Source organism: Numida meleagris, chromosome 1 (assembly GCF_002078875.1).
Source record: "Numida meleagris isolate 19003 breed g44 Domestic line chromosome 1, NumMel1.0, whole genome shotgun sequence".
Lineage (NCBI taxonomy): Eukaryota > Metazoa > Chordata > Aves > Galliformes > Numididae > Numida > Numida meleagris.
In genome coordinates, this window is record NC_034409.1 from 68,346,942 (window position 1) to 68,374,448 (window position 27,507).

At 42.2% G+C, this 27,507-nt stretch overlaps 1 long non-coding RNA gene across 3 annotated transcripts in view; it reads right to left on the bottom strand.

Annotated features, from left to right (window-relative positions):
- LOC110396403 overlaps positions 1-23,411 on the bottom strand; it is a 73,189-nt gene extending 49,778 nt beyond the window's left edge. For 2 of the 3 annotated variants that reach the window (XR_002436950.1, XR_002436952.1), the window contains exon 1: positions 11,072-23,411. This is a non-coding gene — a long non-coding RNA (uncharacterized LOC110396403). The remainder of the gene's footprint in view (positions 1-11,071) is intronic. The other variant, XR_002436951.1, reaches the window with a different exon arrangement.

Here is a 27,507-nt window from a genome sequence, read left to right on the forward strand (position 1 = left end):
AGTCCCAATCAGCAGCACAGGACTTCAGCAAGATCAGCAGAAATCTTCCCCTTCATGCAACAGGAAACACTTCTTGCCTTCAGCACTTCTCCCCACTCCACTCCTCCTCCCACACATTAATCACCCCTCTTCATGCTTGAAAATGAAGAGGATGAAAAAAAAATCATCATCACTCAGTAACAGCAACTTCAATTCACCAGGGGAAATAATAGAGGCACGGGAACCCAGGGAGGAAGTGTTTGCATAGGCATAGGAACAGCCAAGAAAACTAACTCATAAAGAGACAAAATAAGCAAACTGCACCCCGCCCTCGTCACCCCCTACAAAACATTCCTCAGCCAGCTGCATACTGGCCAGGACACCTGGTGCAGGTGCCAAAACCTCCTGCTGGCAGCCACCCAGGGGATTCTGCTCCTCCGCAGGGCTGCCCCAGGCAGAGGGAAAGCTGGCAGCTGCCTTCGGCAGCAACGCAGCGTGGGTGTTTGGAACAGCCATACTCTGCTATTTCCTTTGCTTGTGGTGCACTGGGCTTGTCGCTAACAACTGCTGTAGAAGCTGCAGTCCTGGCACGTAAGGCTGCTATTTCTGCTTTGTGGGTGAGCAGGAGGCACGGTGGGCAGCAGGAGAAGAAAGGCTGTAAGTGCCAGGCTGTGCTTCGGCCCCAGCTGCTGCAGGAGGTGACAGTTCTCCATGCCTCTCTCACACCTGAGGGTACGTGCGATCCACACGCTGTCCTGCACCTCACGGAAGGGCAGCCAAGTTACAGTCTGTCCCTAAATACATTCCCTGAGTGATTTTGATTCTACCACTGATTAACTTTAATTTTTTATTGTTCTTTTCTACTCTTTCAAGGGCTTTATCATGCTCTGCATAGAGCAAGCACCTTGGATCTGGAGTGCACACCGGGCAAAGCTGTGCTTACCTTGTGCCTCACTGTTAGCAGCTACTCAAGGGTGGTTTCTACAACAGCCTTCCAGCAGAACAGTCCATAGCTAACAGCTTTACAACAGACACGGGCCTAGTTCTGGCTGAACTAAAGCCAATCCCCAGCAACTCACCTGGGCTGACCTGCACTGTGAAGTCACCTCATATTCATCCAAGCTTCACGACCCCCCTCAGGCAGTGCTCAGCCTCCCCATCTCAAATACACCCCCTTAGAAAAGCCAAAACATCTGGACAGGACATAAGCAGCAAACCTTATCCATTCTGAGCTAACCTCTCTCCTCACAGAGGCTCCAGGGACGTAAGCTTTGCTTCCACCTTTGTGTTGTATTACAGAAACAACAGGCAAGAGAGAGAGAGGGAGGAGAAATGGGTACACAGAGGACATCACTCGGTAACAGGCCTGTACCGGTGACACAGGAAGCCCTCTATCTATGCCATTGTCAGTGATCACATGCACATGGACCTGGGTAAGAGCTGACTATGACAAGAGAAGAAGGGACAGGCCAAAAAAAGCCAAACCACACTTTTCTGTATTACACTTTCCTCTGGAAGCAGACAGCCATATACAGTGCATTGCAAGAGATCAGTCACAGTTTATCTGTCTGATCACAACACAGTGTTAGTTAAGAGAAGTCATGCTCTGGTTGTTATTTTTACTCCTGAATGTAGCTGGATCAAATCAGTCACTGAGAAGCACTGAATTTTACCACACAGGATATGAAAAAGAAGAATGAACACACATTACATTTGGACTAGCACTGATTTCCCAGAAAGTACACAGGACTATTTAAAGTTATAACCACAACACTGTTTGACGGAAGACTCCAGCAGTCTTCTGCTGCCTTCTTCATTCCACAAACCTTTAGTATCACTGGCATTTTGTCCCAGTATTAAAAATAGCAAGAGCTAATCGTTGCCTTTGCTGTTTCCATTCAGATCATTAAAGTCAACTGTTCTGCTTTTGGCAGTAGCACATACCCTCCGCCTCTGCAGTAAGGTTGAAGACTTCTTACTGTGCATGAGCTCTTTTGCTATATGCATAAAAAACAAGAACTCCTTTCTAGCCAACACCAGAAAGCAACAGCTTCCCTCATCAAACAGTCTACCTCTCATCTCACCATGTGTCATTTCAAGTACTCAAGGGCATAGAAAGATCCTGCTCACCTAAAAACAACCCTCCCCCCCCCAAAAAAAAAAGAAAACACCACCACAACACTCCCAACACCATCAGACCGCTCAAAAAAAAAACCCAAACCAAACAAACAAACAAAAAAAACCTCAGTGAACACCAGACTATTACAATGTTCCCACCAAGAGTTTCTTCCCAAAGTGAAGCATTCACAACCTATCTGCCTGCTCAGACTGGCTCAAACTGAGGGCCAGACATCTAGGTACAAGAGTACAGCACAGCCACAGTTGAACAGCCTTTCTGGAGATGCCAGTGGTATTTAAAAAACAGCATATAAGAAAGCTTCATGTGAGGGTTCAGGCCTACTTGACTTTTGCAGAGGGCACCAATACTTGTCTATTCGTGAGACTTCATTGCCTCATCTATTTGGCTTTTCCCACCATCCCGGGCTGTAAGGCTGTTCTTCCTTGCCTAAGGGTAAAGAGATGAAGTGAAACACTTCGGTCTCTCGAGTACAAAGTCAGAAACTGAAAATAGAACCACTTTCCCCTTTTATTGGGTTTTCATTGTCAGTGTCATGAGTGTCATTACGGATCAGCAAGGTGACTACCTAACCACACAAAGAGCTTTTGTCTTGTGACTCTGGCTCCGTTCTCTTGAGCACCTCTGTAATACAAATGCTAATTCATGCTTTGTTCTTTTTAAATTCACGCGCAGGAAAGATTTCCATTGTCAAACTGTTATTTTAGTAGTTTCACCAGAAAACAAAAGCAGGTCAGACAGGAAAATTAACCCCGAGGTTTAGGAGGGAACCTGGAAAGCCTGAAGCTGGCAATACTGATCACAATTAATCTAGTTTAAAGAATGCTATTTTTAACATGGTATCTGCAACTTGAATTACTGACATTTCAAGGACCTCTTTTTATTTCTCATTGACCTTAGATTTTCATTCTTGGGCATGTTTTCTTTAAAAAGCAAAACAAAACAAAACAAAAAACCCACAACCACACCAATCCTAAGCAATCTCTGCGCGATTCCACCCCCTTCCATTGTGTCTGGCCCCCACCAGTTAGCACCTCACCTGTAGTAAATTGGCTGCAACCAAAGCCATCATCTCCACAGGAAAGTAGTTCTGCTCACTTACAAGACTGATAGAGCCAGCTCCAGAACTAACGAGAACTTAAACACCACTCGGTCTTGGGGAGGTGGGAATTGCTCCCAAGATGTTCGCCAGAAATGAGATTTAGCTTTAAAATAGAGTTTAATAATCGAAGTGCTAACAGATCCTTTAATGAAACAGCTCTGGCACTCAGTTTACAGCAGGGTATTCCACATTTAAATAATAACCTAGCATTGAAAGCTTACTGCGTAAGGCCGTTAGTAATCTCTACATCTCTCAAATAACTTCTTCACACACTTTAAAAACACTTAGCAAACATTAAAGAATTAAGCATCACATCACCTTCCTAGCAAAATGAGGGAAGTCACCGTGCTAACACTCTGACTCGCTGCCTGCGTTTCAGGTTACTCAAACAATTCCCTTTTTCATCATTCTCCTCAGAATCAATACCCGCTCCTCCTTTGTCAGCCAATGCATTTGAACCCTCTGTAGATGCAGAGGCAGGCAGACATTTCAAATCAATGAGCTAAAAAAGGGATTTTTTACATTCGAAAAGCTCAGCTATTGCATAGTCCAGCACTATTTCCCTTGCTATCAGCAGGCGTGCCCAAGGGAAGTAACGCTGCATGCTGACCATAAAGGCGGACCTGTATTAGGTGCTGTTAGAACCGCAGCCATGCTCCAAAAAACATCCTTTCCATCACTCCCACTCGCTGTGCTTTGGTTCATAACACAGAGAGGCTGAGAGCCCGCAGAGCAAACTTATTTAAAATCAAACTAAACAGAGCAATAGCTCCATTTGCAAATGGATGTACTGCTTGGGGATGGGGCTAAGAGTAGCCCAAAATACATACATTGAGGATACCGGGACCTAAGCAACAGTTACTTTGTTCTACAGGTCAATTCCTATGGATCTGCACTATTTTTTTTTTTTTACTGTAGGTATAGAGACAAACAACCTGCTCCTGAGAAGAAGTGATGCCATTTCAGCTAGCATGTTAGCATGGCAGAAAAGCCAAAGCATCAGAAGTTTCAGTTTCCTCCTTTCACGTGGCAATCTGCAGAATAAAAAGGCTTGCCTAAACTCATACAGAGCAGAGCTGGTCATCTATGGCAGCTAGCAGCCAGTGGAGCCGTAGCTTTCTTCGCACTTCAGCAACTCCAGAAAACCAGAGGAGTGACCCTGGAGGAAAGGGCCCCTCTCTACACAGTTACACCACACTCAGCCTTGACATGTTCCTCTCCTTCGTGGAACAGGAGCACCTGTAGCCCAAGCAAATTGGAATCCTACTTACGACACTGAGAAGTCCTGAGCTCTCTCTTCTCGGAGATTTTCTTTTATTACTCCTGTAGAGGACCCATGCTAAATCATCCATGAACATAATTAAGAAATGAAAGGGAGCATGCAGTCTGATATGAGGCAATGCCCTGTGTCTGTTAACTGGACAAACACACCTCTGCAAGTGACTCTGTGAAGTATGACGTAAGAACAAACTCATATTCACACACACAAAAATTATTCACTACCTTATTTCATAAGAGTAACTTAATACTCAGCGAGGAGACCTCAAAAGAGGTAAGCTAGCTTCACACTGCATGCAGTTCTGGTCCTTTTTCCTAACTATGAAGGAGGAAAAAGAGGAGGCATCAGTGGTTGTGACTGATATAGCAATGAGGCTCAAGGGCTTAAGAAGGGCCAGTGAGCACCAATGGTAGTTTATTGAGTCCTGGTAATCCAGGTGACAAAAATGGTGAAAAAGCCCAGAGTTGGGGCAAGATTCTGCCCTGTGCCGAGGCTTTTGCATTGTATTCAGGCATTGCATTCAAGAACATGCTCTCCAGCATCATTGCTGCAGTTCAGTAGCATTATAGGCCAGTTTGTACTAATCTGCTTTGGAAGGAAAGTCAGCTCTGGAGGAATAGCAGAATAATTATGAGGCACTGAAGATGCATTTTTTTAAGGCCAAGGTTATTCTTCTCACTTGTAAACAATTTTGTCTTTGAACTTCCAACCAGTGTTGGAGTTGCAGTACCTGGCCCTGTAATTTCAGCTGCTGGAATAGTCCTTTCTTGGGCCTAACATTTTGGGGGATAAGGAAAAATACACTGGGTTGGGTTTTTTTTATTTTGTTTTCACAATGACTCGAATTCCATTAGCACTGTTGTGAAACACAAACCACTAGCACTGGGAAGCAGGGGTAGAGAAGCCATGGAAATTTTGTCTGACCTGTGTTGCTTGGTACCTCAGATCCCCTAATTAGGGCATGCTGATTTGTAGTCATCATGGAAAAGGTGGAAGACTCATCAGGGCACGTAGGTTCTGTGCTCACCTTCCTGCACCCTTGTTTCTCCTCATGCCTTTTACATCCGCCGATCTCAGAGAAGGCAAGATTTGGCTCAGCAAGGCTTTCCAGAAGAGGCTTGTGTAAACTTTCAGGGAGCCAGCGCACCCAGTAAAAGTCGGCCAGCCCATAGAGTAGTTTTGGTGACTTACAGATGTTACAGAAAAGCAGCATTTTTTGTTGGTGTTCTTTTAAAATGCCCTGATTTTATTTATATTGTTGGAAGCTTTTCGACCATGCAAAGAGAGAAAGAAAAGTGGATGCAAACGGATTTACTTGGATCCTCCCTTCTTTGTTTCATAACAACTCTTGGAAATGCTTACTTGGCAGAGGGGAAAATAATTATTTAAGTGTGGACCCTCTTAGTCACCACTTCTCTCTGAATAGATCATGAGCCATTGTTTCTCTTTGGTACAAGTGCTGGGGGCAAGTTTTGCTGAAGTGACTTTCTGGAGCAGACTTTTGATTTCCTGGATCAACTTCTGTCAAGGAAACTGCTTGCTGCAGGATGGTAGCCCAAAGCAGGTACCAGTGCAAGCTTCATGTAGATAAGAAATATACATTCAACCCTAATTCACTAAAAAGGTAAAGCCTTCCCCTATTGGGTTCAAGCTCTTTTTTCTGGGAGTAATAGGGAGACAGAGTGTAAATAAGTCAGCATTGTCACTGAAGATTTAAAAGTGCTGTTTGTTTATTTTTAATTTTAATCAGTGGAAACTGAAAAAAAGAAAGAAAGAAAGAAAGAAAGAAAGGTATGTAAAACATTAGCCTGGGGATCACATAATTTGGCCCAAGATCTTTCCCAATTTCACTGGCATAACTGAATACACACTGCAAAAAGACAGCTGGGCCATATAATGTAGCCCACTGCTATACAGAATATCCAATGAAATGAGTGATTAAGATGCTCAAGGCGCTACAGAGGCAAATAAAGTTCACTAGGTAGGGCTTATTTACATTCCTATCATGCTTCTTTTTGGAAGGAAAAAAGTGTTTTCAAATAAAGAAACATTTTTCTCAGAAGGCATCTGATTTCCTCAAACACGTTTGGAAAAAAAATTCTTGTTGGTAATAATAATAATCATAATCATTTTTCCACTGAGCTATGTCATATGACAACTTGTTTCTAGCCTTGTTCTTGAACTGGTGTTTGGATTGACCTTGGGCTTGGTTTGTTAACCTTGCTCTTCCCTGAGGTTCAGCAGTCAGTGGGTAGGACCTGCTGTTATCACTGCCCCTACTCTACTTACTCAGCTCAAGTCCCATTGGTCTATGCCCTATGGGTGAGAAAGCGTGATCCTGGGATCACCGTGCTTGCCCTCCTGTGTTGCTCCACGGTGTTGTTCAGCTCACTACCTTGCCATCTTCTTGGACAAGTTTTCATGCTGTTGTTTGTTTATTTCATTACAAAGATGTTCCACAGTTGTGCACCAGCAGTGGAAAGGAAGAATACTTAGCAGAAGGGGAGGTCATCTCCAGAGGTTGCAGCAAAGAATTTATAATTCTGTATTTCTGTTATTCACAGCACAGTATTCGTACCAAACTAAATTATTCATTTTCCTGGTACCTCAGTCTCACTGTCTCTTGGTAGGAGTAATACTGCTTATCTACTAGTTGGCTTGTCACAAAGCTTAAATATATTTACATTATTTAAATGACTTTGGATGAAATGAAGCACTGTCATTGTGAAAATATTTAAACTTGCTCCAAGTGCCAACACACAGTCAAAATGCTGTTATTATACACAAACGCCAGGATGTATTCACTTCTGCTGTCTACAGAGAGTGGAGGATGTGTAGAAATGCCTGGGGTTATGCTGACACTCTGGATACTTCAACACCCTGCTCAGCTTCTTGACATCCCAAGACATTCAGCAACACAGTGATACCTGGAGGCAACTCTTGATGGCTTGCTGGCAAGGAGGTTCATGAGCTCCATGAGGATTTTGCTGTCTTTTTTTTTTTTTTTTTAAATAGGCATAGAAGAAACAAAATGCCAAGCTGAGAGAATTTTATATCTACCTAGAAATGCACAACAGCAACATGGGAACTCCAAGTCAAGGCTGCTGCTCCAGATCAGTTGATGTCCACCATCAGGGAAGGATGACATTCTACACCACATGAAAGATGTTGACTTAGCAAGGAGCTGAGGAGCTTGAAAGATGAATCCTAAGTTCCTAAATCCTAAACTCAGGCTAAATTCCTAAATTCTCCTTGACTCCAGAGCAAAACCTACCATTCAAGGCCTGAATGATGCAGACCTAAAGTATACAGTTCACTGCTACTGCCAATTAATTGATAATATCATTGCCATCACTGACTAGAGATGGTTTCCACTGCATCTTTAATAACCTTTATAGATTTTGCCAGTGCCTAGAAGGCTTAGCTGAGTTTGGAGAGACAATTTGATAGGCATACTCTTAGTGAAGAGACAGCATCTGCCTCCGGAAGTCAAAGAGCAATACCTCTAGGAGCAGAACATTTTGCTCTGTGCCCTATCCATCAGAATGCTCTATCTTCTCTCTACGGCCAACAAATAAAACAAGCTGACTGGCATTTCCTCCCTGTATAACATGGTAGCTACTAAGGTCATAGAAGTCCAGCCCATTAGAGTCACAAAACATACAGAACATAAACCATTTTTTACAACATAGGCAATAGGTAAAAATGCTTCTTGGTATTCCAGCATGAAAAAGACAAGAAGTCACAAATGAAGATGTGTGGTAAATTGCTACATCTCTAAAATTTAATCTTTAAGATTTTGCTTCCAGCCCTGGAGAGCTGCCAGGTGGCTTTACAATGCAATGCTTTCCTTGGTGTTTTGCTTCCCTATTACCAGGTGCTAAACTGACTAGGCTTCACGCTTGCATCTCACACAACAGTCTTGGATCTTCAAAGAAGTAATATACACTTTCAGATGTTGCACAAATAACCATGTCGTGTTTGCCAATTTTACTCCTTTTGTCTGTTGTTAACAAACCATGCCATTTCTAGTTTCCTGTATTAACGCAAACTTAATTATCTTGTAATCTTACAGGTGTAAATGTAATTAAACCAAGGAAACATAGTAATAATTACCATGTAGATAACAAAGACACTGTTGGTCCTAAATGCTCGTATATGATGATAATCATGTCACACAATGTTTGTATTTCCTTGATACTTTCCTTAATATCTTTGAGAATAACAGAGTGAAACTTGTGCATTATTGTGAGTTATCTTGCACGTTATTAACTGAGGTCTTCAATTGCAGAGCAACCAAAAATTTTGCATGGGACAGAGATGTGACAATTTTGTTCTTGGATAACAATGCAAATATGAGACTAAGCTATGAATAGCAATTGTAGTAATGCATACCAAAGAAGTTTCATTGTTAATTGCATCGATTGGTGAGTTTTTATGGACAGCAGAGATTCCTATGCCCTGCATTGACTTCCTGAAAGGAAACATCATTTGCTAAACTTCCTGCCTGTCACAGCAGGGAAGAAGAAGGCAATAAACATTTCTCCATCAGGGCCACTGAGTGGCACAGGACATGTGGGGGGAACTGCTCCCTACTGGGCAGGAAGAACAGCGAACAAACAGGGAAAAAGGATGAGAATAGACAAGTACAGAGAGGATGGCAAGTTCAAAACACATGGTACCACTAAAAACAAATTGCTTGGATACCCTTTCATTTTCTAACGTGGGAAGAGGATTAGACCAGCATGTTTTTCTAGATTTCCCTGAAGACATCAGCCAGTTAAATAAATTACAGTTTTTAAAGTCCACGGAAGTACTCATGTTTTAAAGGAAAAATACAGATTTATCAGATATCTCCTAAGGTAGAGTAGTGAAACATCTCCCTCACAGGCAAAGCCAAAAGATCAGAATTGCTAGGTCATGTGTCGCTCTTTATAGGGAATGGATAGAAGGTGAAGGCCCAGTGCATCAAAAAGCTATTCCTCATGCAAATGCACATATAAAGGCAACAGTTTTGTCTGTTAACAGAAGCTGTGCTGGCTTTTTGTCTCCCTGGGCTCATTCTCACATCAACTGGTAATATAGCAAGTTATACTGAATTGATTCTCATCAGAGTTTGCTGATCAGGATCCAGACTTCCAAGCTGGCAGGAAGCCTTGTGTATGGATTTGTCATAAGCATGAGGAAGGCTAGAATATTGTGAATAAACATGGGCTCCCCTGGTGCAGTGCCAGTTTGTCATCTAAATATGAGAAATGTGTTTATGGGTAGTAAATGCCAAAACACTAAAAGCTTGGAGACTCCTGAGAATCCTACCATGAGTCAGCTCCCCTGTCTTGTGAGCCTTAGCAAAGCAAAACAGAGAAAGGCCCTGGCCAGTATTTGCATTTCAAAAGCATTAACAGTTAATTTAATAATATTTGTAATGCATTCAATGAATAACCTGGAGTGAATTTTAACAAACTCTTATGCCTAGGTAAACCTGAGCTCCCTAAAGGACTGCTGACTTGAGTTAAAGGCCCCAGCAATGCAGGTACCTACATGGAGTAGCAGACTGCTGGGGGCAATACCACAGTCCTGCTGCCCACCACCTGCTTGCAGCACCAGGCTGGTGTGGGCTGCAGCCTCCAGCAAAAGAGAGCTCCAAGTATATTGAGGTAGCTCTAACTGCTGTCTGGGAAGAGTAAGATGAATTCCCTCTGCAGGGGAAGTAGCCACGCTCTCACTCTCCCAGGGACAGAAGGAAAAGCAAGCCCAGCTTTCAGGGACTTCTCTTTGCAGCCCCCATCTGCCCATACACTGCAGAGGCTTTCTTCACCTCTTTAACATACCATGGCCCCATCACTGGAGCAGTAGAAGTCACTTGTACCTGTAGTGCTGGAGCTGACTCTACCGTTGCCAAACAAGATGAGGTCTCTCTGAAGGTCAAACACTCACACTGACATAGGTACTGTTTGCATACCAGTGTTTCGCTAAAATAGTTTTGCCCCTATACAGCCAGTGCAGCCAGCAGAGCAGGCTTAGGCTGTGGTTGTTCCAGGCCTCTGCTGGCAGCCAGCCAGCCAGAAAGCTGATTTTAACTGCAAGGAGCAGCATGGCTGGGTCTGGAGCAAGGACAAAAATAGGGCTCTGTACCTAGCCAGTGTGTCTTCTCTCACTTCAGTGCTGAAGAGCCAGTGCTGAAGAGCCAGTGCCTGAGACCCTGGCCAGCTCCAAAGCACATTCTGTTTCTCTCCCAAGCACCAGTTGCAGAAAAGTGTCTGTGTGTGCCCAAGTGGTGTAGGAACCACCCTCACTCACAGCCAGGGATGCAGCTGAAGATCTGGAGAACATCACTGTGTTGCTGGACACTGACCAACCTACCCCCGATGGGAGTGAGCAATAATTCATGCCAAAAGCTGTATTAAACCTGGGATGTGCCAAGCACACACAAGAGGAAGCTGTACATCCAGCACTTCATGGCACGTTGCCTATTAGCACAAGATCAGAGGTGACATTTTTTGTAAACACCCCAGAAATAGTAGATGTGAGAAAACACTGTACCGTTTCCTGAAAACCCAGTTTTGTTCCTTACCTTCTCCGAGGCACTGTGATGTGTGTTTTCAGCTGTGTAAGCTCTTTCCTGGCAAGAAGCAGCTGCATGGGATCCCCCTCCGGCCCTCGGCCTCCATGAATTTCCCTCCTCTTGAACAGAGAGGAGCTGCAAGTGTTCTGCTGCTTCAGAGCTCCTCTGGTCTGTATAGACACAAAACCAGCTTTATCTAATAATGGGCTGGTTTTTGTTCCTCAGACTCAGAGGTACATGTAGGGACAATGCAAAAAAAGGCCCCCTCCTCTGAGAGCTGCATTCTACCCAGTGCTCTCACCTCGGGTTTGATGGGAGCCATCTTGTTAGCCACACTGCAGACCGGCCCCTGCCTGGCCCGATGCCCATGGGTCAGAACTCACTCCTGTCCCACAGGCAGAACCCTGGCCTGGTATCCCTGTCCCACAGATGGGCCCAGCCGAGCCCACTGTGCCCTGGGCTGCCGCTCACCTCAGAGGCCACAGGCCTGGAATAGGGCAGGGAAGGACAGGAAAAGCCTACTCTGGGAAGGGCCCACCCTGGCCCTGGTCCCCCTGTCCAGGCCTAGTCAAAGCCAGGGCTGGCTACAGCAAGGGAGAAATTTCCTCTGACAGGCCACTGCTGCTGGGGGTGTGTCTCATCTGTTTGTTTCCATGGTGCCTCAGAAATATATCCTGTACCAGGCCATTCCTGAGCCCTGTCTCGTGACCCAGAGAAGTGCCTCTCCACTTGGCTGCTAGTGTAGCTCCACGCACTTTCTGCTCCCTCTTTGGTGTGTGTTGACCATGCATCTTGGGAAGAGTGTGGTCCTAAAGGCTCAGCACAGCTGTGACAGAGGAAGAAGAAGGTAGGATTTGAGAACCATGCATCCTCACTAGGTTTCTGCCTTTGCTTTCAGGGGTGGAAGCTTTTATTTCATGTCTGTCAGCTGAAGGTGGTGATGTACAGAGGCTATGACAGCGAAATACCTCTATTTTTTTTACCTATAAAACATCAGATCCATACTATTGCTCTGCTTACCTAAGAAAAGTGACTTTTTCTTTGGGGTAAAGAAACAAAATGGCTTTCCTTAGGAAAAGTGACTTTTCCTCCATCAAAGCAGCAGAAAATAAAACCAGTTTTGGTACTTGATTCCTCTGGGGTTTTGCTGTTGCCGCTAATCGCTTTTCTCGTCTTGCTGCTGCTGCTCTTCTCCAGAAGATCCCAAGGTGCAGGTAGCTGCTTTTTGTCAGCAATGGCAACTGTCTGATCTTCTCACTGGTGAGCACTAGATGGAGGATTCATCTACCTGGAGAAAGCTAGGATGTGTGAGCATTCATCCATCCTAGGGAGTAGTGTTGTGAAGCTCAGCTGCAGAGGTATCAGCCACGGCTTTCACAGTGTGTCAGACCTGGCCCTGCAACAGCAAGTCTCTGATTGGTGCAATGTAAGATCTAGCTCCCCTTTCTCTCCTGGCTTCTAAACTATCCAAATTGTAAAGTGTTTCCTTCTCTTGCAGAACACGGCTGCAGCCTTCATATGCTTGTCCCAAAACAGTCATACCTGTCTTGATGTAAGACTGCAGACCAGTCTAACATCCCAATTCAGCACGATAGACTGCTCAGCCCAGCTCACAGGCACTTTCATAGTGTTCCTGGAGCAAGCTATTCTCACTCTTTCTTTTCATACAGGGAAAGGCTTGCTCTCACTCGCACTCCAAAACCTCATTTTATAACCTCGTTTATTAAGCTCATTGAATAAGCACAGCACAAAGCTTTCACTATGAACTTGCGCTAATGTAGAGCAATAACTTCATGCAGTCAATAGGCATAGCTAAGGCATATCATGTTCCTCACAATCATCAAGCAAGAACATCTCTCTGCTGTGAGGTAGAGTCCAGTTTCACGCTGAACAAAATCTTACATCACTTCTAATATGAGACTATAGAAGAGAGAAGGCAGAACTTTTTCTGATGTAAAATGGCTGTTTCAACTCACTGATTCATGTGGGACACCCAAAAACCAACATAATAGAGCTTTGTTACAGATGCTGTAACACAGAATGTTAAAAGCAGCCACAACATTACATTAGCATCGCAAAGCTTCTACCAGGAACCAGAGCAGTGTAGTAAGCAGCCTGGCAAAACACACATTAAGAGATAAACTCTTCCCTGAATGAATAACAAACTAAATATGCAAGGTAGACAATTTATGGAGTTGTTCTGGTGTTTAACTAGAAAACAACCGAATTGTGAATTAGATGCAAGAAGCAAAAAAAAAAAAAAGTATATGGAACAATGGAACAAACTCTATGTCTTCAAACAATATTACTGAGTGTTACTACATGGGTGATATGCAAAGAAGTGAGACTGCTGCCTCATACACTTGCCAAGAGGGTGGAAAGTCTCACATAAGCCTTCAAAAGACAGTGTAGCTGATATATAGATGTCATGATGGAATTGCACTCAAAGGCAACAGCATATCAGTACCAAAATCTTGATCTTATTTTGTTCCAAGGAACCCCCAAACCTAGGAGGTCAAGAAGTAGCTCTTATTCTTGGCTAGGGGTATCTGTAAGCGTAAGAACATGATGACAAATCTAAATCCTGATGAAAAATTGCCAGAGGCCCATAAAGCTGCCAAAGTACAGTAGGCAGGTTTTCACATAATTACAACTCTTTCTTTCTCGAATGCCCAACCTGATTGACCAATTAAAGTATTTAATTCTCTGAGAAAGAGTCTGTCATTAACTGTAATTTGTTCTAGTCTCACCGGTTCTTTCATGGCTGCCTCTGGTGAAAGGACCACTAAATATAACCATTTCAATCTCCATATTATAACATGAAAATTTTGATAGTTTGCTATAAATAGGGATTGATTCATAAGAAGAATAATGAATTCATTGCCAGTCCTTTACCAACTACTTAATGACTGTCAAGATACATTAAACATCCTTAGCTGTACTTTGGGGCCTGAGCTTATTCTTGGCTAGCATATCTGACTGTATCAAGAAACCTGCACTCAGTGCATTAATGCTAAGTGAAAAATAGCCTCAGTGACTATGAATAATTTTTAGAGTGCTTTATTTCCTCATAAATATTGACACTGATCATTATAAATGCCTTCCAAAAGAGGTGATCAAATTGACCACATAATCTATCATCATTAAATGTAAAGAGAAAATGAAAAAAGAAAAAGGAAAAAAAAAGAAAAAGAGAAAATGAATAAAAGAAAAAGGAAAAAAAAAAAACATTTAAAAAAAGCCCCAAACATATTCTCACCAAGGCTTTCCTGGTATTCTAATCTAAAAGTCTTTGTCACAGTGGTAGGCCCTGTACAAATTAAAGGCACTTTTGAAGCTGTATTGTATTTGGGCTAGCTGGTTAGTGAGATAGTATAAATCCATTTGTATCTCAGTTTTTCTCAAATCTCACTTTCATGCCATTTCCACGTATCAGTGTAGTTAGCTTTAAGGATCCTTTCCAGCTCAAACAATTCTATGATTCTGTATCTCTTACACCACAGTTCATTTCCAGCTCTTGCATTTACAAGGCCCGAGCAGAAGCATCCGTTATGCTACAGGAATATAAATCCATAGCATCTATTTTTAAAGAAAACTAAGTAGAGCTGGGCAATATGGTCTATGGGGAAGGCCTGTGATGTACGATCACACTACATAACATTAGCTAACATAATTTATCTTCATACTGGAAACAACCTGGAGGCATCTCTGTGATAGTTTATGAATTCCGCATGAAACCTCATTATTTGTTATTATACGCACTGTGTACATTGAATGTGATAATTCAATAGCATATTGCCAGGGAGTGCAGGGAGGACGAATTACAGATGGATTACAGACAGGGTCTGGATTACAGTCTCTCAATACACCTCCATGATTACTAGGTTGATACCTTCCTTTCTTCCTTTCTCCAGACACTTTAAACATGCTCAGAAAGCACAGAAAGATGAGAAAGTTTGGGAATACCTTCAAAGACATTTTCTAAAGGAAAAGAGAACAAGCCCATATACTCATGCTGATCCCTGCAATACATTTTCTGCTATTGTACATAGTTTCCCACTAACCCGATCGACGCCAAGTTAAACTTATCCTTGCAACTGTTAATGAAATTCATACATAACATTTGAACATGATTCAAAGACTTGAAGCTTTACTTGGCTTAGTTCTTCAGTAAACCATGAAGACATGGAAGTAACAAGCTTTGTAATCTGGAGGGAAAAAAAATACATACTGGTCAGTCAAAGAGAAAGAAAAGTCTTCAGTCAATATTCCTGAAGCAAAAACATTAAAAATATATATTACCCTCATGTACTGTATACAGTAAGGGGCTGATGCAGCTTCTTGACAAGAAACGCTAAAAACATATACATTAAGAACTACTGTCTCATTTTATTGAAGCACTCATCTTTCCCGGGATTCATTCACTAACCAGTGACAAGCCAAAAAATATAATCCTAGTTAATTAGCACTATTAGCTAAATTGGAGATTATCACATTCAAAATGCATTCTTTTCTGGCTGTATCAGCCCCCATCTCCTATAAAAGCTTCTTGCACATAATAGGAAGAGAACACTGGAAATACAATTATTTAAATCCCTATTCAAATAAGACTGAGGAAGCCACAGTAATAAATCATCTCAAAGAACAAAATACAGTTTTTTGGAAAATCTAGAGCAGTTAGTAAAGAAGCAGCAGACAGCATGAAAATTTATCCTTTCTGATGCCCTCAAAGGAGAAATATATACAAAATATCGATAATATTTACATAGATCCTGAAGAATGATGTGTTCAAATTTAGCCCAATCACTGCTTTAAATGTCCAGTGCTGTTAGTGTAGCTAAGACTTACTCTGATTGCTAAGTGCCATTTTATCTGGCAGGGGAATGTGTTGGCTTCCATGCCATCATTTACATTTTCTCTCCTTTTTATCATTTCTTAAAGGAAGTGCTCAGTAATCAGTAGCTGGAGAAAGATATGATGCTAAATAATATTCCTTACCGTTGCAGGTGTCTCTGTCTGCAGCAGAATCTTTCCAGAGGATATTTAACTCAAAATACTGTCAGCATTTATCAGCAGATACACTGTTATCGGGCCTGTTCTCTACTCTGAGAATAAAGATTCCAATATTGGAGCTTCTTTGGGAGCGCTGATAAATGTCTTTCTTCTTGTGGAGGGGTGTGAATGGAGAACAGGCTCCAGCATGAGAATGGATGTCAGGGAACTGGACTCTTCTGGGCTCTGCCACCAGCCTACTGGGGCACCTGGGGCAAATCACTTCACTTGGCTGAGGCTTGGATTCCTTAACTATATGACAAGGATAAGAATTAGAGCTGACTGAAAGCTTATGAAGCCAAAAAGAAGCCTTGGGTAGAATGGATACTGTTTGAAAGAAAATTCCTATTTGGCTGTTTGTAATAAAAATCATACAAGCCTTTTTTTTTTTTTTTTTTTTCTGTTTTCATTTCTGGCAATGAAAACTCAAAGCTTTACAATGAAGTCCAAGGGGGAAAAAAAATCTTTTTCTTTCCTCTAACCTTATTTTAGTTCTGTGAAAAAATGACAACAGTAATCAACTAAATCATTAAAGTCCCATGCTGAAGCATTTTGCTCCCACTTACACAGACAAAATAAAACTGATCTGTGTCAAGGTTAAATCACTATTTTGTTTGAGCCCCTGACTCATACGTTAAGTAAAACGGAGAGCTGCTGGGACGTGAAACCTCTTATCCATGATGGTTAAGGAAACCATGCTAGACCTCTATTTATTAAATCCTTGTTTAAATACAGTCACTGCTAGCTTCAGTATCAGGCACAGTGATGGCTCTGAAAAGAGAGGGAAACACAGGACTTAATGTCTTAATAGACCATGAAAAGCAGACAGACATAGTTATGTTTCAATCTGCTTTCCTACTCCAACACAGAAAAGTTGCCATACTGAAGAAATCATAGCAATGGCTATGACTGCACAACATTAAGAACATACAGAGTCTGCATGTTCAGACATTCAGAAGCACTGAGAACCTGTTTACTGTGTTGGGATGGAGAGATGATGAAAGGATCTCCAGAGCACTAACACTTTTATTTCATAGCTTTTTATTTCATAGTTGCAATGGATGTGGAGGTTGGATAATCCTTCCTCCAGGGATTTCATTTGGATCACCTGTGGTAAATGATTCTGATAATGTTGCCTCTGCTTTTATTTTATTTTATTTTATTTTATTTTATTTTATTTTATTTTATTTTATTTTATTTTATTTTTAAGCCATTATTTCCAAATGGACTTTCCCAGTAACAGTGGAGATGAGAGCCCATCAGACAATCATCTGCTGTAAGCCTTGGGGATGCTAACTGGAAAGAGTGTCAGATGCACTGTTTGAATAGGCAGTCCAGAAAATACCCGTTTTGACGAATGTGTACAAGCGTCAGACTCAATCATAATTTCCTACCAAAACAAAGACACTGGAAATGAAGCACTTCAACCCAGCTGTGTACACTGTTTTGGACATATTCATAATATCTCTTTCAAAACAGATCTTGTGGAGCCACTTTCCTTGAACTGTCGGAAGAACTGACAATAATCTGAAGTATCCTAAATGCGGTTAATTGCTCTAAATTGTGTCTGGGTACACAACAGAAATAAAAGGTATTTCTCTTTCCCAGTAGAAATCAGCTACAGGAATTATTCATGTGGAGGAGAAAAGAGTGTTGGTCATTTTACAGAACTCTGTTCCCTTTGATGTTTGCAAAACAGAACAAGTTCACAATATTTGAGCAGACAGAAATTACAGCTGAGTAAAGTTACAGACTTTTTTTATTCATTTTTAAATGAGATTGTAATGTTTAAAACCAATCAGCTGATGGTTTTGGTCCACTTTTGTCTAATCACTGCTTCAATTGATGCATCTCCTAAAAATACTTGAATTTGAAACCATCAGATGTTAACAATATCTCTTCTTCTGCCATTAGATAATATCCAATCAGTGATTCTGGGCAGCAGTGAAGCTTCTTAATTCAATGATTATGCACCACCTATCCTTCTCATTTTGCTGACTGAAGCTCCAGCTGTTTCTGGTTCATGTCAATGCACTTCAAACATTGGCAAGCATAGCTAAAAAAAATAAAAATAGGAACATTCTGGATCCCACGTCAGTCCGCCTTTTGTAGTACAAGAATTTTAGAAAGTTCTTGAATGGGACAGAAAGGCAGAATGAGATTATTTTAAATAAGCAATAGACAATTCCACTGGTAATCACTATCATATATTTTCTCCAAGTAGAAAAAATGTCACTCTGATGAACTGACTCTTGGGCTGCTCTGCCTCCTTAAGAACCATTCTGTACAGGGGGCTATGTTCACTGTAATGTTTTAAGCTAATAAAGTATATGGGAAACTCCACTCAGAGACATTTTGATTGATACTGGGACTTGTGCCTGTCTTGATGTGAAAGGTGGTGACACTTAGGCTACATTAAAGCTCAGTCAGTCATGTCAGTAATCAAGGAGTGTTGCCACTCTACAGGTCTCACTGGTGGGGCTGGATAAAGAAGTGTTAACTAAATGTAGGTGTCAATATGACTGTACAGCAAAATCAACTCACAGTTAAGTAGGCCTGCTTTGAGGATAAAGAATGTTATTAACTTTAAAATGTTCTAAAGAAATCTGTGAGCACTGACTTTAAGAGCTGAGAGCTGTTTTAACCATCATGTGTGCATGACAACTCAGGACACTGCATTAACTTGAAGTACCTTGTTGTAGTCACTGCTATTTTTAGGTGTCTGTAAATAGAGACACTTGAAGCAGTGACCGCAATTTCTTTATGCATTTATTCAGAGTTTGCTGAGTTCCATAAGCACGCATGCTCCTAAATCACTGAGACTTGTCCATAATTATCCACCACAGAAACTTTTTGTTGGTACATAAGTTCATCTACAGTGAATGCAGACCTAAAGATTTGGGCCTTCCCTGCATCGAGGGCACTACCAAGCTATCAGCTTTCCTAGGGTACAGGCTTCCATGTTGCAGAGCATTCAAGGCATTCCCTCTCTTGCTGATGATTTGATGAGGAAGCAGTGTGGAAAGCTTGAGATGTGCTTTCTGGTGGGAGAGTTCCCCCAGGAACTCCCAGCCTCCTTTCTCCTATGAACAGAGACCAAAAAGCTGCAGTTTAGCCTAAGGTATTTTATCTGACTTGTCTCTAGTAAATACCACAGTCCAAGAAGCAAATTCTTGTGGAAAACTATTTATGGTCATTTCACAGCCTGAAGAACAAATATTCAAATACTTCTGAATTACAAAGATGAAGAAATCGTGTTCTTCTTTCAGACAGACTACAGAAAGAAAGAAATAAATAAAGAAGAGGCCGCCTTCATTGCATGGCCTTTATTTGCAAACCCTTGCAAGGAGGGGGAAGAAAAACAACATCAGCATTGCCCTCAGGGATCTGCTACAGGATCAGTCAGGGCAGCGGGGGCCATGCTGGCCCCAAGCCTGCCCAGGAGCATCACGCTTCCCAGAACTTGCTTCTGCCTAGGCTGGCTTCAATCACTTCTGTGCCTCTTTGTCTCTTGTGGCTGGTTTTCATTCTTGCAACCCTGCTGGGTGAGGATTTACTACTACCCAGAGCAAAAGCAGTGAGCTAGGAATGGAGCTGAGCTTTTAATTGTATTGTGTATGTCCGTGCACACAGATGCATGTTAACCTGATCCCTTTTATTTGCACTGGTTTCCTACCATGGGAACTAAGGATTTGATTTGGGCAGGACTACCATATATATACCTGCATGTTCTGGATGTGGCCAGATTTCTAGCAAGAAAAAGTTTTATCTTGAAGATTACAAGGGGGCTTCAGACATACTTCTAGGATCTTTGTATGTCTCTGGCAACTGAGTCAGAATAGCATTTCTGTCCAGACAGTCTGACACTTGAATACACTACATAGATGGACACAGTGCACAAACAGATACAACCTATGATTTAACCCTAGTGGCTCCTACACATGTTAATTGCATCAGAATTACTGTACACACAAATTCCCTATGCAATCCGTGAGCAGTGCATTCAGCATCTCCTTAATGCACTGGACTCTGCAAGTGTGCAGACCAGCACAAATGTATATTAATGCATATTTATTCCAAAAATAACAGAAAATAGTCTGGGAACCTCAAAATAAATTGAAACTATTTCAAAACATGTTTAAACCTAGTTGAATGCAAGACACAGGTAAGTATCTACAGTTCCCTTTAAGTACAGAATCTTTTTGTACATAAGATATTTATCTAGCACACTGGCACTCAGAGGGCTAATGGAACCTACCTAGGAACCTCTGTCTGGCATGTAGAAATGTGGGAGAAAGTAGCACTGACATGGAACTGTCCAAAAGATGACAGCTTCAATTTACAGAGATCTGTGGGTTCCTCTTCCTTTTTCACTCAAATATATGGTAAAAGAAGAGCTGAGATAACTGAATTTTCCAAGTTTCCAAGGCATGCCCACGGCTTTATCCCTATGGATAGGTTATATCACGGGGAAAAGGTTTCCCCACATGAAGCAAAGCTTTGTTTACTTCCGCTAGAAACAGAGAAGTTCTTAATAGCAAGGGAACCAAGTGGGAATTTCATATTTGCTGAATTGTGTAGAAGTTAGAGCTCCTTTAGCTCTGCCTACTTTCTTGTGCACCTTTTGCCTCAAAAAGTCTCTCAGTCATAGGCTCAAGGTTTCCCTGGAACCACAGTACCTATTGATCCAGGTCTAGCTGCTAGATGTGTGATCTAGAGCTGGTAGACCCAACTGTTTTTCTCCATCCCAGCCATACTTGGAGCCTTTATATAGAACCATATGATGCTTCATGTACTCATAAATTAGCCTTTCTCAAATAAGATTTTCCTCAGTTATTAAATATGCTTCCCTTTTCCCCTCCCTCTCTGACTCTTTTCTATCTTTATGCTCCAGCGAGATTTTCAGAGTTCTTGTATAACGATTACAATGGGAATAAGCAGATTATGGAAAAGTAGCTTTTTGATGTACCCAGCATAATACAAATGAGGATTGGTTATATCTTCATACCCTTATCTGTTATTACAGCATGTATGCTGATGTACTTTGAGTTCTCTAAATAAAGTGAGGGGGACAAAGGCAACTGAATTATTTTAATTGGCATGTTAAGGAATGCACTTGCCAAGGAATAGATTGTGTGTACAGCACTGCTAGTAAGCTAAGTTTGTCCTATTATTAAAAGAATCTCTGGAAAAAGGGTCAGTCTTGTGGAGAAGGACGCAGGGTTACTGCAGCTCTAGTTTCTCAGTGAAAAGAAGTCTGTGCCCAACTTCAGTGATTCACTGGTCTCTTCAGTTTTTAAGCTCTTCAGGGCAGGGAATAACTTCTTACCTGGCTCAGCACAGTGAGATTCTGATCTTGATGGATCTCATAATGTTCACCTAGTTTTAATTAATAATTAAACATTATTTAACATTTCTCCCTCTATTTGCTGGGTAACCTGCTGTATAAACTTGTTGGTGAAATTAAATAGCAATAAAAATTCTCCATCTTATCACCAGGAAGCCCAAATAAAGTAAATCTGGGTATTTTTCTTTTAGGCTTTTTTGCTTCCACCTTTGTCTCTGCAGCACCTGCTATGTTCAGGAGAGACGCTGGTGCACAGACCTACCAAATGGTTAGCCAGATCCTCACATAACATGATCTGTTCAGTTCCTCTGGCTTCGGTCATTCCTGTATCTTTCAGCGAGGTAAAAAGGAGAAAAAAGTTAAAAATTAATTCCTCTGTCGATGGAATGAATGTATCCTCCGGCATTTTCCTTCCTGGCAGAAGTGGTCAGGCAGTTATTCTGCAGCAGTTTATATATTGCTAAGAATGTCAATAACAAGGTGCAGGATACTGCAATGTGATTTTGCTAAAGAACTAATGAGAGGATTATTTTTGGATCGTGAACAAGTGTGAGAATGAGCTCTAAACCCTTGAGGGGAAAAAAATTCTACTGTTTTTGGGTATACCAGCAATGAATGCCATTCCTCTATCTCTTGATAAAAACAAGTGTAAATGTCAAGCCAAGCCAGCGATGACCTCTGACTTCTTTGAAAATGCCATGATTCTTTCAAAAGAGCACTCAGAGAACAGGCTGAATTACTAACTGGTGGATTGTAACCTCTGGAAAATCCCAAAGACAGTGTTGAAATTGCTGAACTTCCCCAAAGGCAGGATGAGTTGTACTGAATAGAGATGCCGGGAGCGGTGTAACAATAGTTCTGCCTCCCTCCACCGCCACAACAGGCTCTTTCTGATGCTCAGGGGAAGAAAGGAATGAGCAGAAATCATCCTCTTCAGCTTCTTGCCCCTTGAAACCTGAGCTGACTTTGAAGTGTGTCCATGTTTTCCCTTCTCTGCCTCCTGGTCCCAAAGGCAAAGGTGTTAGCTCAGGGGCAGCTGCTGAGACCCACATGGCACTGGCCTAGGAAAACATCTGGGGTTGGGAGGGTCAGAATCCATAATCCCTCTGCTGACAGCAGCCACTGAGACTGCTGACTTTTTCTAGGCCCTCTCAGTGGGAGACAGATAATGGGTCCACAGATAAAGGCTCACAGATGAATGTAATTCTGTGTGCATTGCTGGGCTCTGTAGCCTTGCAGCCTGTGCTGTTTCACTGCAGTGCAGTGTGAAGGGGCAGATGTTCCTTGGTGTGACTGGAGAGTACTGCATGCACATTAAGGACCACCTGACACAGGTATTGAGAGTCAGATAGTTTCTCAATACGACTATACATATATCAAACACTCACACACATATTTAACTCGTATATATATAAATATATATATCTCTTTCAGAGTGATTAAGGTTTTATGTTACAAGTCAGCAATAATAATAAGTAAATAGATTAAAATATGCCAATTAATTCAGACTATTTAAAGGCAGGCTGTGACAGTTCCACTCCTGCAAATATTCAACCAGAAGAAACCTTGCTGAGGGCTACACGAGAAGCTCTCCCATGGCATCTTTAGTGTGCCCTTCCCCCTCTAGTGAGACAGATGTCTCAGAAGAGGAATCCCTTGGGCACTGTTTTCCAAACTGGCCTAGCGTATCTTCCTGGTGGAAGCAGCAGTGACTGGGTGCAACCAAGCTGGAGGATGTTTCTCTCACACCCTGGCATTCACTGCTCTCTCTTAGTTTCCCTGAAGACATGACTTACGTGCTCTCTGGAAGTTCCTATAGGTGAAGTCTTCCAGATGCCAGGACTCCTCAGCTGAACATCAATGCAGTAATAAGCACGTAGTCTCAATCTCTGTGGCCAGTGTGGGCAGATTTGTTGTTGGTTGCTAAAGGCAACTGGTGCTGACTGATGGTTTCCATGAACTTTCCACTGGCAGGGTGGAGCCTGGGCTCTCCTATTTCCCAGACAGGCAGCAAGAGAAAAACAGATAGACTGGAACACCACTGAGGTACCTGCCCTGTTCCTTCAAGCTTATACACATGAGTGACTTGGAACCACAGCAGCGTAAGATGGCAAAGACTGTACGTGAAAGCTTGTAGCTGATGCTGGTAGCACACCCCATTAAAAAAAAATAATAAAAGGAAAACAAAAGTTTGTAAAGCTCTAATGCAGGAATATAAAATCCCTGCTCTTTTCACTTTCTCATTCAGTCATTCTGGTAAGACAAATCTCTTTTTAAATATTTCTCAGAGGAAAAGCAAAACAGTATGAAAGAGATTTGCACAGAACTTCTTATCAGTGCTGGGTGTGTGAGTCTGTCTATCAGCCCCTCCGTGACTTTCGGCATGGTTTTCTCTGCCTAGTTCATGCATTTCAGATGGTATGAAAGGATTTCAGTGTGTACTTGAAACATTTTTCTCCAGATTTATTTTACCAGCATTTTTCTTTAACATGCTTATTTGTCTCCGTTAAGGTCTGCTTTACATTACAGTCTCTTTGTATCCTGTGCAGATGAAAAGCACATGCGTTTCCACTCATCCTTCATTATAATGCTACTTTTTGAAGAAAAGCATCTCATGTGTTCTAAAAAAAAATGTTATTTTTACAGTTTTCAAAAACCTGTTGATGACTCATTGGGAAACAGTGAAAAACATCATTTTCCCAGCTTTGCTTATACCCATTCAATCTCAGATCCTTCTGCCAAGGAGGTGCAAACCACTTCTTATAGGGACTGGCATCTCTATTGTTAAGCACACTTACCAAACATTAGCTATTTTAGCCATAATTTCCACGCTGAGTATCTCCCTAAACCTGAATCCCATAACAAACTCTTTGTCAGAATTTTCTATTATCTCTAAGGTCAGGGCCAGGAGAATATTTTGCCATGCCAAAATATTCTGGTAATGATTCTCAGAGAGGCTTTTATGTCCCTGCCCTTAATTTGCTTTTGTGAGAGCCTGCCCAGTTTGAACGCATTAGAAGGCTTTGAAAATATACAAGTGGCACTATCTGACAAGACCTGTGGCCATATCTCCAAACAGCTATTAGTTGCCTAACAAAACAGGGAGAACAACTTGCCTTGATTCCCCTCCCAGTCATGTTGTCTCTGACCCCTCCACATGTCAATTTTAACACTCACCAGGCCCCTCCATAGTCTTCTCAATTCAGCCCACTAATCCCACAGAAAGTGGCTGGATTAGCTTTCTGCCAGTGACCAGTGGTAGGTCCAAGGGATACAGGAGTGAGGGAAAGGGGGATGGTAGTGGCAGGCCATCGAGAAGTGGAGGCAGAGACAGCTTGTGCTGCCTGGCAGTGAGCTTAACCACTCACCTGCTCTTGTAAGACTTGGCCTCAGTAAAGCTTCACAGCCTGATTTGCTGAAGATTTACAAAAGCTCCTCTGCACCACACACCTGGCATCCTGGCGTCAAGCAAGACTTTGGCTTTAGTTGCAGTTCTGGCCTTTCTTGCCTTTGGATCAGGGCACCAAGGCAAAGAGCAGGCCCTTCTTCCCTCCTGCTCTCCCAGAATTTCCTCTCATCCTGTACAGACATCACAAAGAGGGAAACTACCAGAACTGTACAGTGGTGTGAGGAGAAAGATGGGGGAAAGACAAGGAGATTATACTGTGGAACAGCACCCAAGGCAGAGAACAGAGACCTGAGGTTTACAGAAGTTGAACTGGGGAGCTGGGCATCACAGGGACTTGGGGTATGGGAGCTGTGGCTGTCTGTCAAATTAGAGAAACTTAATTGCGAAGCATAGCTGGGGCCCCTGGAAACCAAACATGGGTTACAAAACCCACTCAGGATGGTGGATGAATACATAGTTAGCACTTTGCTGAGTAACATCCTTAGGAAGAAAAGGAAAAGAAGGAAGTATCGTGCTTCAAAGAGACAGGCAGAAGACTGTGTCCACTAAAGCATGGAGCCTGCAAATCACGAATCCTGCACTCCACCGTTTTCTTGCTGTCAGCAAATGCCTGCAAAACCCACACCCAAAGTGTGTGTTGTGCCTCCCCAGTGGCAAGCTCTAAGTCACTCTTGGTACTCCATTTGCCCAAACATCAGAAATGCTTGAGCAGAAGATGGAGTCCATATCCTGCTGCTGATCACTCCGGACAGCTACACGTTAACAGGGTTCAGAGAGAAAGGACAAACACTAATACAGTATAAAAATATGTACTTGAAATTCAGAAAGCTTCAGTTCTCTATCTCTCTAATCCTGTTTCATGTTCTTCTTGCGTATCACAATATTCACTACAGTAGTAGCTTTTTCTTTATGTTCTTGTGATCCTTAGTATACAGACAATAGATGTGCAATAGGGACCAGTTTGGTCAGGTTTGTATAATGAGGCCATTGCTCTTCTACAGAAAGAAGGACAAGGTCATAGAAGTAAAAATGAGTTCAGAGTGACTGTGAATGTGAGTCCAGACAAAGGTTTCCATGACCTTGTAGCTAAGGCCTTTTCTGGCACCTGAGAAATTTGTATTTTCAGAGTAGAAAATGGTCTTATAATAATTTGTTTGGTTGTGTATGTTCAGTCACACTGTTGCACCACACTGCCATACAACCAATGCCCAAATGTTTAAAAGCAAATTTAACCCCAAAACTGCCACGTTGGCCTAAAGTTCTCAAGATTTCCCTTTACTTACAAATCATGAAAGGCTGTTAGAACTAAGCCTTGGGACTACCCACTGAAATTAATTGCACAGATGAAACAAGTGCTCATGTGACCTTTTTCAGCAGTTCTGCTTATATTTGCACATTGCAGCTATGAATATTTCATCACTGGTGCAGATTAGATAAATTCAGTCATTTCAAAATCTGACCAAATTTGTGCAAGTCTAAGAGTAGTTATGATCTGAGGATGCTACATCGACTTCATGTAGGCTAACAAGTAGTTTTCAAGAAGTAGAGACTTTTGACTATTCCTCATCTTAAGCGAGGTTTAATCTGAGATTCAGAATTTAAAGTCTATGTTTTGTAATATTCATAGCCTCAGATATTTAGCCTTGGAGTAATTTGTTTTTCCAAACTACAATAGAATTAATCCTATTAACAATGGGATTGTCCTTCCAAAACTGACAAGGATTATTGCAGCCACTTTAATGTTTAGTTAAGACTTTATTTAGAGGAACCAAACCACAAGAAACAAAGCAATCCAAACCTTTAGAAGAGCAGTGAAGTCAAGCTCTTCAGTTCAGGCATTACCAATCTTTGGGGAGTTTGGGGCTGAGGGACAAAGCTGTCCCAGTACACAGAAGAACTTCCAGTTCTTTCGAGTACTATCTCCAGGCTGTACATAGTTCAAATTGAACACCTAAATCATGTCTTCTGGGCCCCAAAGTGCCATTCTGTTTTAGAGAAGGCCTTGTTGCTTTCTCAGGTCCCTGAAATTACATTACTGTCTAGCTATCACTTGTTACTATAGTGTGTAGGAATGGTCCAGTTGCCCTGTTGTGGTCACATTATTTATGCTGCAAGGATAGATCTTAACTTAGAATCATAAAATCATATGAAAAGACCTACAAGATCACCTAGTCCAACCATCCACCTACCACCAATAACCCCACTAGACCATGTCTCTCAATGCTATGTCTAAATGTTTCTTGAATACCTCCAGGGACAGTGACTCAACCACCTCCCTGGGCAGCCCATTCCAGCGCCTGACCACTCTTTCAGAAAAGTAGTATTTCCTAATGTCCAGCCTAAATCTCCCCTGGTGCAACTTGAGGCCATTCCCCCTCGTCCTGTCACTAGTTACAAGAGAGAAGAGGCCAATGCCCAGCTCACTACAACCTCCCTTCAAGTAGTTATAGATAGTGATAAGGTCCCCCCTGATCCTCCTCCAGACTGAACAATCCCAGCTCCCTCAGCCGCTCCTCATAAAGCCTGTGCTCCAGACCCCTCACCAGCTTTTTCGCCCTCCTCTGAACACGCTCCAGGGCCTCAATGTCTTTCTTGCAGTGAGGGGCCCAGAACTGGACACAGTACTCGAGGTGGGGC